Raw genomic sequence first — 8018 nt, forward strand, 5'->3', positions numbered from 1 at the left:
ATTTTGGGCGTTAAACGCCAGAATGTATACCATTCTGGGCGTTTAACGCCAGGATGGTGCTAGGGGGAAGATTCTGTTTTCAAAATCAATTTTTTTTCAAGTTTTCAAAGTTTTCAAAATCAATCTTTTCAAATCATATCTTTTCAATCAAATGTTTTCAAAATTAATTTCTTTCCTTTTTCAAAGATACTTACTAACAATTAATGATTTGATTGAACATCTCAAATTTGTTTGCCTTTTCTGTTGAGAAAGGTTTAATGTTTTAAATCATATCTTTTCTTGTTAGGCAAGTCATTTATTTTAAAATCAAATCTTTTTAAAATTGTTTTCAAATCATATCTTTTAAAATTGTTTTCACATCATATCTTCTCAATCACATCTTTTTAAAACCATAACTTTTCAATTAAATCTTTTTAACCACATCTTTTTCAAAATAGTTTTCAATCAATCTTTTTAATTTCTAATTTCAAAATCTTTTCAAAAAAACACTTGATTTCTTTTTCACTTTTAATTTTCGAAATTATCAATCAAATTTTCAAAATGTTTTCAAAATCTTTTAATGAATTTTCGAAATTCTCTTCCCTCCTTCCCACATCCTTCTATTTATGGAGTACCACTCCTTCTAAATGCACAATTCGAACTTTATCTAATTAAAGTTCGAATTCATCTTCTCCTTCTTCTTTCTATTTCTCTTTTCCTCTGACATTTCAAGGAATCTCTATACTGTGACATAGAGGACTCCACATTTTCTTGTTCTCTTCTCTTTCATATGAGCAGGAGCAGAGACAAAGGCATTCTTGTTGAAGCTGACCCTGAACCCGAGAGAACCTTGAAGAGAAAGCTAAGAGAAGCCAAGGCACAACTCTCTTTAGAGGACCTGACCGAATTCTTCAAGGAAGAAGAACACATGGCAGCCGAAAACAACAACAATGCCAACAATGCAAGGAAGGTGCTGGGTGACTTCACTGCACCTACTCCTGATTTTTATGGGAGAAGCATCTCTATCCCTGCCATTGGAGCAAACAACTTTGAGCTTAAGCCTCAATTAGTTTCTCTAATGCAACAGAATTGCAAGTTCCATGGACTTCCAATGGAAGATCCTCATCAGTTCTTAGCTAAATTCTTGCAAATCTGTGACACAGTCAAGACTAATGGGGTTAACCCTGAGGTCTATAGACTGATGCTATTCCCTTTTGCCGTAAGAGACAGAGCTAGAATATGGTTGGACTCTCAACCTAAAGAAAGCCTGGACTCTTGGGAAAAGCTAGTCAATGCCTTCTTGGCAAAGTTCTTTCCACCACAAAGATGGAGTAAGCTTAGAGTGGAAGTCCAAACCTTCAGACAGAAGGATGGAGAATCCCTCTATGAAGCTTGGGAAAGATACAAACAATTAATCAGAAGATGTCCCTCAGACATGCTTTCTGAATGGAGCATCATAGGTATTTTCTATGATGGTCTCTCTGAACTATCCAAGATGTCTTTGGATAGCTCTGCTGGAGGATCTCTTCATCTGAAGAAGACGCCTGCAGAAGCTCAAGAATTGATTGAAATGGTTGCAAATAACCAGTTCATGTACACTTCTGAAAGAAATCCTGTGAACAATGGGACTAGTCAGAAGAAAGGAGTTCTTGAGATTGACACTCTGAATGCCATATTGGCTCAGAACAAGATATTGACTCAACAAGTCAATTTGATTTCTCAAAGTCTGTCTGGAATGCAAAATGCACCAAGCAGTACTAAGGAAGCTTCATCTGAGGAAGAAGCCTATGATCCTGAGAACCCTTCAATGGAAGAGGTGAATTACCTAGGAGAACCCTATGGAAACACCTACAATTCTTCATGGAGAATTCACCCCAATTTCTCATGGAAGAATCAAGAGAGACCTCAACAAGGTTTCAATAACAATAATGGTGGAAGAAACAGGTTTAGCAATTGCAAGCCTTTTCCATCATCTCTCAGCAACAGACAGAGAGTTCTAAGCAGAATACTTCTGACTTAGCAACAATGGTCTCTGATCTAATAAAGACCACTCAAAGTTTCATGAATGAAACAAGGTCCTCCATCAGAAATTTAGAAGGACAAGGGGTCAGCTGAGCAAGAAAGTTACTGAACTCCCTCCTAGCACTCTCCCAAGTAATACAGAAGAAATCCAAAAGGAGAGTGCAAAGCCATAGACATGCCGAATATGGAGAGGAAAGAGAGGAGGAAGACGCCACTGAGGAAGACCTCAGTGGGCGTGCACCAATCTCCTCTGAGTTCCTCAATGAGGAACAATGGGAATCTGAGGCTCAAAATGAGACCATAGAGATTCCATTGGACTTACTACTGCCATTCATGAGCTCTGATGAGTATCTTCCTCTGAAGAGATGAGTATGTCACTGAAGAGCAAGTTGCTAAATACCTTGGAGCAATAATGAAACTGAATGACAAGTTATTTGGAAATGAGACTTGGGAGGAAGAACCACCTTTGCTCACCAAAGAACTGGATGACTTGTCTAGGCAGAAACTGCCTCAAAAGAGGCAGGATCCTGGGAAGTTTTCTATACCTTGTACCATAAGCACCATGACCTTCAAGAAGGCCTTGTGTGACTTAGGGTCAAGTGTAAACCTCATGCCCCTCTCTGTAATGGAGAAATTAGGGATCCTTGAGGTGCAAGCTGCAAGAATCTCATTAGAGATGGCAGACAATTCAAGAAAACAAGCTCATGGACTTGTAGAGAATGTTTTGGTGAAGATTGAGAACCATTACATCCCTACTGACTTCATAGTCCTAGAGACTGGGAAGTGCATGGATGAATCCATCATCCTTGGCAGACCCTTCCTAGCCACAGCAAAGGCTGTGATTGATGTTGATAGAGGAGAGTTGATCATTCAAGTGAATGAAGAATCCTTGGTGTTTAAGGCCCAAGGACATCCCTCTATCATCATGGAGAGGAAGCATGAAGAGCTTCTCTCAAAACAGAGCCAAGCAGAGCCCCCACAGTCAAACTCTAAGTTTGGTGTTGGGAGGCCACAACCAAACTCTAAGTTGGGTGTTGAACCCCCACATTCAACTCTAAGTTTGGTGTTGGGAGGTTCCAACACGGTTCTGAGCATTTCTGAGGCTCCATGAGAGTCCTCTGTCAAGCTAATGACATAAAGAAGCGCTTGTTGGGAGGAACCCAATGTTTTATGGTTAACTCTTTCTTTTGTTATTTTATCTTTTTTGTAGGTTGATGATCATAAGAAGTCACAAAAACAATGAAAAAAGCAAAAACAGAATGAAAACAGGAAGAAAAACAGCACACCCTGGAGAAGAAGAAGCTGGCGTTCAAACGCCAGTAATGCTAGCTGTTGGGCGTTTAACGCCCAGTCTGGCACCATTCTGGGCGTTTAACGCCAGAAAGGGGCACCAGACTGGCGTTAAACGCCAGTAAAGGGCAACAACCTGGCGTTAAACGCCAGGAATGGGCACCAGCCCGGCGTTTAACGCCAGAAATAGCTCAAACGTGATTTTGAGCAACATTTGGTGCAGGATGACTTTTCCTTGACACCACAGGATCTGTGGACCCCACAGGACCCCACCATCACTCTCTCTCTTCTTCCCCCATTCACCAATCACCTCAAACCTCTTCCCCAAAAACCCTTCACCTATCAAATCCCATCTTTCTTCACCACTCACATCCATCCTTCATAAATCCCCACCAACCTAAACACCCTTTCTTACCTTCTTGGCCGAACACACCACCTTCCCCCTCTTCCTCATTTCTTCTTCTTCTACTCTCTTCTTTCTTCTTTTGCTCGAGGACGAGCAAACATTTTATGTTTGGTGTGGTAAAAGCATTGCTTTTTCATAACCATTTATGGCATCCAAGGCCGGAGAAACCTCTAAAAAGAGGAAAGGGAAGGCAAAAGCTTCCACCTCCGAGTCATGGGAGATGGATAGATTCCTCTCAAGGGTGCATCAAGTCCACTTCTATGAAGTTGTGGCCTTGAAGAAGGTGATCCCCGAGGTCCCCTTTTCACTCAAAAAGGGTGAATATCCGGAGATCCGCCATGAGATCCGAAGAAGAGGTTGGAAAGTACTTACCAACCCCATTCAACAAGTCGGAATCTTGATGGTTCAAGAGTTCTATGCCAATGCATGGATCACCAAGAACCATGACCAAAGTGTGAACCCGAATCCAAAGAATTATCTCACTATGGTTCGGGGAAATACTTGGATTTTAGTCCGGAGAGTGTGAGGGTAGCGTTCAACTTGCCTATGATGCAAGGAGATGAGCATCCTTACACTAGAAGGGTCAACTTTGATCAAAGGTTGGACCAAGTCCTCACAACCATATGTGAAGAGGGCGCACAATGGAAGCAAGATTCAAGAGGCAAGCCGGTTCAATTAAGAAGGCATGACCTCAAACCCGTGGCTAGAGGATGGTTAGAGTTCATACAACGCTCAATCATCCCCACTAGCAACCGGTCCGAAGTTACCATAGACCGGGCCATCATGATCCATGGCATCATGATTGGAGAAGAAATAGAAGTTCATGAGGTTATAGCCCAAGAACTCTACAAGGTGGCGGACAAGACCTCCACTTGGCAAGGTTAGCCTTTCCTCACCTCATTGTCACCTCTGTTATTCAGTTGGAGTTGACATAGAGGGAGACATCACCATTGATGAGGATAAGCCCATTACCAAGAAAAGGATGGAGCACACAAGAGACCCCTCTCATCATGAGATCCCTGAGATGCCTCAAGGGATGCACTTTCCTCCACAAAACTATTGGGAGCAAGTAAACACCTCCCTAGGAGAATTGAGTTCCAACATGGGACAACTAAGGGTGGAGCATCAAGAACACTCCATTCTCCTCCATGAAATTAGAGAAGACCAAAGAATCATGAAGGAGGAGCAACAAAGACAAGGAAGAGACATTGAGGAGCTCAAGCACTCCATAGGATCTTCAAGAGCAAGAAAGAGCCGCCATCACTAAGGTGGACCCGTTCCTTGATTTCCTTGTTCTCTATTCTTCTGTTTTTCGATTTTTTATGCTTTATGTTATCCATGTTTGTGTCTTGTGATCATTAGTGTCTTAGTGTCTATGCCTTAAAGTTATGAATGTCCTATGAATCCATCACCTTTCTTGAATAAAAACGTGCTTAATTGAAAAGGAAAGAATGCATGAATTCTGAATTTTATAATAGTTAATTATTTTGATGTGGTGGCAAACACTTTTGTTCTCTGAATGTATGCTTGAACAGTGCATATGTCTTTTGAATTTGTGGTTCATGAATATTGGCTCTTGAAAGAATGATGAAAAAGGAGACATGTTACTGAGGATCTGAAAAATCATTAAAAATGATTCTTGAAGCAAAAAAAAAAAAAATTTCGAAAAAAAAAGAGAGAAAAAGAAAAAGAAAAAAAAAGAGAAAAAAAGAAAGAAATAAAGTTGTGATCCAAGGCAAATAAGAGTGTGCTTAAGAACCCTGGACACCTCTAATTGGGGACTTTAGCAAAGCTGAGTCACAATCTGAAAAGGTTCACCCAATTATGTGTCTGTGGCATGTATGTATCCGGTGGTAATACTGGAAGACAGAGTGCTTTGGGCCACAGCCAAGACTCAATAAATAGCTATGTTCAAGAATCATCATACTTTACTAGGAGAATCATTAACACTATCTGGATTCTAAGTTCCTAAGGAAGCCAATCATTCTGAATTACAAGGGATAGAGTGAGATGCCAAAACTATTCAGAGGCAAAAAGTTAAAAGCCCCGCTCATCTAATTAATACTGATCTTCATAGATGTTTTTGGGGTTCATTGCATATTCTCTTCTTTTTATCTTATTTGATCTTTAGTTGCTTGGGGACAAGCAACAATTTAAGTTTGGTGTTGTGATGAGCGGATAATTTGTATGCTTTTTGGCATTGTTTTTAGTATGTTTTTAGTAGTTTTAGTTGAGTTCTTAGTATATTTTTTATTAGTTTTTAGTTAAAATTCACTTTCTGGACTTACTATGAGTTTGTGTGTTTTTCTGTGATTTCAGGTATTTTCTGGCTGAAATTGAGGGACCTGAGCAAAAATCTGATCCAGAGACTCAAAAGGACTGCAGATGCTGTTGGATTCTGACCTCCCTGCACTCGAAGTGGATTTTCTGGAGCTACAAAAGCCCAATTGGCGCGCTCTCAACGGCATTGGAAAGTCGACATCCTGGGCTTTCCAGCAATATATAATAGTCCATACATTGCCCAAGATTTGATGGCCCAAACCGGCGTTCAAAGTCACCTCAAGAAATTCCAGCGTTAAACGCCGGAACTGGCACCTAATTGGGAGTTAAACGCCCAAACTGGCACTAAAGCTGGCGTTTAACTCCAAGGAGAGTCTCTACACGAAATTTCTTCATTGCTCAGCCCAAACACACACCAAGTGGGCCCGGAAGTGGATTTTTATGTCATTTACTCTTCTATGTACTAGTTTTCTATAAGTAGGACCTTTTACTATTGTATTTTCATCTTTGGATTATTTTTAGATCCTTTGATCATCTTTGGACATCTAGTTCTTAGATCATTTGGGGGCTGGCCTCACGGCCATGCCTAGACCTTGTTCTTATGTATTTTCAACGGTGGAGTTTTCTACACACCATAGATTAAGGTGTGGAGCTCTGCTGTACCTCGAGTATTAATGCAATTACTATTTGTTCTTCCATTCAATTCCGCTTGTTCTTTATCCAAGATATCACTTGTTCTTCAACTTGATGAAGGTGATGATTGACACTCATCATCATTCTCACCTATGAACAAGGTGACTGACAACCATTCTTGTTCTACAAGCATTCGAGGCTTGGTGAATATCTCTTGGATTTCTGATTGCATGATGCATGGTTGATCGCCTGACAACCGAGTGCTCGCCTGACAAACGAGCCAGCCATTCCGTGAGATCAGAGTCTTCGTGGTATAGGCAAGAACTGATGGCGGCATTCAAGAGAATCCGGAAGGTCTAACCTTGTCTGTGGTATTCTGAGTAGGATTCAATGATTGAATGACTGTGACGTGCTTCAAACCTGTAACCTACTGGGCGTTAGTGACAGACGCAAAAGAGTGATTCTATTCCGGTAGGGGAGGGAACCAAACCGGTGATTGGCAGCACTGTGACAGAGTGCGTGCATTAGCTTTCACTGCGCGGATGGGAGGTAGCTGCTGACAACAGTGAAACCCTACACGAGCTTGCCATGGAAAGGAGTAAGAAAGGATTGGATGAAGGCAGTAGGAAAGCAGAGAGACGGAAGGGAAGGCATCTTCTTACGCTTGTCTGAAGCTCTTACACCAATGATATACATAAGTATCACTATCTTTATCTTCTATGTTATTTTCGTTCATCATCATATACATTTGAGTCTGCCTGACTAAGATTTACAAGATGACCATAGCTTGCTTCAATGCTAACAATCTCCGTGGGATCGACCCTTACTCACGTAAGGTATTACTTGGACGACCCAGTGCACTTGCTGGTTAGTTGTGCGAAGTTGTGTAATGCCATGGAATTGAACCACCAAGTTTTTGGAGTTCATGACCAGGGATTATGAGAGTTGTGAAAAGTATTGTTCACAATTTCGCGCACCAAGCCTCACAGATGTTCAGAGCAATGTTGGAACCTATCCAACACCAAACTTAGAGTTTGGTTGTGACCTCCCAACACCAAACTTAGAGTTTGACTGTGGAGGATCTATTTGACTCTGTTTTGAGAGAAGCTCTTCATGCTTCCACTCCATGGTTACAGAAGGAGAACCTTGAGTCTTATAGTTTGCATTGTCTGTAAGCCACGGAGCTTCCTGAATAGCAAATAATTGCTCATCCGGAAAGGCTTCAGAGATCTCAGTAGGGGGGAGAGATGCTCCTGCTACTGGTTCTATCCGGGACAGGTGATCAGCTACTTGATTCTCTGTCCCTTTTCTGTCTCTTATTTCTATATCAAACTCCTGCAGAAGCAACACCCATCTTATGAGCCTGGGTTTTGAATCCTGCTTTGTGAGTAGATATTTAAGAGCAGCA

At 41.3% G+C, this 8018-nt stretch overlaps 1 non-coding gene across 1 annotated transcript; it reads right to left on the bottom strand.

Moving 5' to 3' along the window:
- Window positions 1-1312: 1312 nt before the first annotated feature.
- Window positions 1313-1420, bottom strand: LOC130972016 (small nucleolar RNA R71). The gene has a single exon (XR_009083220.1). It is a non-coding gene; the product is annotated as a small nucleolar RNA R71 (small nucleolar RNA).
- Between the last annotated feature and the right edge of the window lie 6598 nt (window positions 1421-8018).

The sequence above is a fragment of the Arachis stenosperma genome, chromosome 3, assembly GCF_014773155.1.
Source record: "Arachis stenosperma cultivar V10309 chromosome 3, arast.V10309.gnm1.PFL2, whole genome shotgun sequence".
Lineage (NCBI taxonomy): Eukaryota > Viridiplantae > Streptophyta > Magnoliopsida > Fabales > Fabaceae > Arachis > Arachis stenosperma.